A 3,431-nucleotide genomic window follows, 5' to 3' on the forward strand; every position below is an offset into this window, starting at 1 on the left:
GACCTTGTGATCCATCTGCCTCGGCCTCCCAAAGTGCTGGGATTACAGGTGTGAGCCACCGCGCCCGGCCCCTCTTTGTTTTTTAAGAGATAGGGTCTTTCTCTGTGCCCAGGTTGGGGCGCATTGGTATGATCATAGCTCATTGCAGCCTCGAATTCCTGGGCCCAAGTGATCCTTCCACTTCAGCCTCCTGAGTAACTGGGAGTCAGGTATGCAGGACAACACCCAGCTTATTTTATTTATTTTATTTTATTTTTTGAGACAGGGTTTCATTCCTGTCACCCAGGCTGGAGTGCAATGGTTCAATCTCAGCTCAAAGCAAGCTCTACCTTTCAGGCTCAAGCAATTCTCCTGCCTCAGCCTCCTAAGTAGCTGGGACTACAGGCATACCTTGCCTGGATAATTATTATTATTATTATTATTATTTTATTTTTTGGTAGAAACAGGTTTTTGCCATGTTGCCCAGACTGGTCTTGAACTCCTGACCCAAGTTGTCCTCTCGCCTCCCAGAATGTTGGAATTATAGGTGTGAGCCACCACGTCCAGCCTCATTTTATCATTTTTTAAATGTTTTACAGAGATGGAACTTTGCTATGTTGCTCATGCTGGTCTAGAACTCCTGGTCTCAAGCAAACCTCCCACCTTGGCCTCCCAAAGTGCTGGGATTACAGGCACGAGCCACTACACCTGGCTCCCACTTAGGTATGTTACCAGAAGCACAAGCAACCAAACAAAAAAATAGATAAATTGGACTTCATCAAAATAAGTGTCTTTCCATACCAAAAAACAATATCAAAAAAGTAAAAAGACAACACAGAATGGGAGAAAATATTTGCAAATCATGTATCTTATAAAGGACTTCTGTCTAGAATATATGAAGAAATCTCACAACTCAAAAAGACTTCAGATCTCTGGCTCTTCAATTAAAAAAGACAAACAATCCCATTTAAAAATGGGCAAAGATCTGAGTAGCATTTCTCAAAGAACTATATGTACGGTCAATAAGGACATGGAAAGATGCTCAGCATCATTAGTCACCAGGGACATGCAAATCAAAACCACAATGAGATACCACTTTACGCTGACTAGAAAGGCGATAATAAAACCCAAACCAGCCAACCAAAACAAAACAAAACAAAAAACAGAAAAGAAGCTGGGCACGGTGGCTCATGCCTGTAATCCCAGCACTCTGGGAGGCCGAGGATGACAGATCATCTAAGTTTAGGAGTTGAGACCAGCCTGGCCAACATGGCGAAATCCCGTCTCCCTAAAAAATACAAAAATTAGCCGGGTGTGGTGGTGTGTGCCTGTAGTCCCAGCTACTGAGGAGGCTGAGGCAGGAGAATAGCTTGAACCCGGGAGCAGAGGCTGCAGTGAGCACAGATTGTGCCACTGCACTCCAGCCTGGCGACAGAGCAAGACTTCATCTGAAAAAACAAAAAACAAGAATTAGCCGGGTGTAGTGGCGCATGCCTGTAATCCCAGCTACTTGGGAGGCTAAGGTGGGAGAATCACTTGAACTTGGGAGACTGAGGTTGCAGTGAGCCAAGATAACACCACTGCACTCCAGCCTGGGCAACAGAGCAGACTGTTTCAAAAAGAGCAAAAAAAAAGGCAGGGGAATCGCTTGAACCGGGGAGACGGAGGTTGTGGTGGAAAAAAAATGGAAAAGAGCAAGTATTGGTGGGGACATGGATAAATTAGAGTCCTCGTACACTGCCAGTGGAATGTAAAATTGCAGCCACTTTGGGAAACAGTAGGGTAGTTCCTCAAAGGATCAAACAAAATTACCATCGACCCAGCAATTCCACTCCTCGATATTATCCAAGAGAAATGGAAAACATGTGTCCACACAAAAACTTTATATAAACATTTATAGCAGCATGATTCATAGTAAGTCAAAAAATTGAAACCCAAATATCCATCAACTAACAAATGGATAAATAAAATATTGTGGCTGGGTGTGGTGGCTCATAAATAATAATCTCAGCTCTTTGGGAGGCTGAGGCAGTTGGATTGCTTGAGGCCAGTAGTTCCAGTCCAGCCTCAGCAACATAGCAAGACCTCATCTCTACAGAAAACATTTAAAAATTAGCCAGGCAGGGCCGGGCGCAGTGGCTCACACTTGTAATCCTGGCACTTTGGGAGGTCAAGGTGGGTGAATCACTTGAGCTCTGGAGTACAAGACCAACCTGGACAACATGGTGAAACCCCATCTCTCTCAAAAATATAAAAATTAGCCAGGTATGGTGGTGCGTGCCTGCAGTCTTAGATACTCAGGAGACTGAGGCAGGAGGATCCCTTGAGCCAGGGGGTTGAGGCTGCAGTGAGCCATGATCATGCCACTGTACTCCAGCCTGGGTGACAGAGCAAGACTCTTGGTCTCCAAGAAAACAAAAACAAAAACAAAAACAAGGCCTCCAGTGCACACTAAGGTTTGAGAAACACGGGTATAATGCAATGCAAAGGTGAGAGGCAGGAGTCGTATCATAGCATGATCAGAGCTGATGTTTATTGGGTGCTGACATGATCTCATGTAGTTTCCAAAAGCACCTTATGAAGTGCTGGTGCTATTATTATCCCATTGGAGAGATCAGGAAACTGAGGTGCAGCGAGGTGAAGTGACTTGCCCAAGGTCATACAGCTAGTGAATGGCAGGGTTGGCACCTGAAAGTCAGTTCCTTCTGCCCTCAAAGCCCATGCTATTAACCAGTGGGTCAGCATTTCCTAGATCTGGGTCCACAAACATCACTGGTCGTGATGGAGTAGTCACAGGAGGAACTTGTATGTTCATTTTAAACTCCAACAGTTACATAACTATTTAAAGTGTAGTAGAAAATACATATATATCACCTCAAACTCATGATTTTAATAATGATGTTTCCCTTTAAAATCACTGAATTTATATTAAAGGTTAGTTGCTTTAATGAAAACTATTAAGTAAATAAAAGTACTGTTAGGTTCAAATATGGTAAATATAGTAGAAAGGGTAACAATGAAGTATGAGAAACACTAAGCCAGACTCAGTTGTTTTTCTTTTTGAGACAGAGTCTTGCTCTGTCGCCCAGGCTGGAGTGCAGTAGCACAATTTCAGCTCACCACAACCTCTGCCTCCTAGGATCAAGCAATTCTCGTGCCTCAGCCTTCCAAGTAACTGGGACTACAGGTGCGTGCCACCACACCTGGATAATTTTTTATATTTTTAGTAGAGACAAGGTTTGTCACACTGTCCAGGCTGCTCTCGAACTTCTGACCTCAGGTGATCTGCCTGTGCCCGCCTTGGCCTCCCAAAGTGCTGGGATTATAGGCATGAGCCATGGCGCCTGGCCCAGACTCTGTTTACTGTAAAAATATGTAACAATTTATACTTTTTACTGTGTATATAAACTGTACCTAATAACAGGACTATAGGCCAGGAGCAGTGGCTCATG

Source organism: Colobus angolensis, unplaced genomic scaffold (genome assembly GCF_000951035.1).
Source record: "Colobus angolensis palliatus isolate OR3802 unplaced genomic scaffold, Cang.pa_1.0 Scaffold128, whole genome shotgun sequence".
Lineage (NCBI taxonomy): Eukaryota > Metazoa > Chordata > Mammalia > Primates > Cercopithecidae > Colobus > Colobus angolensis.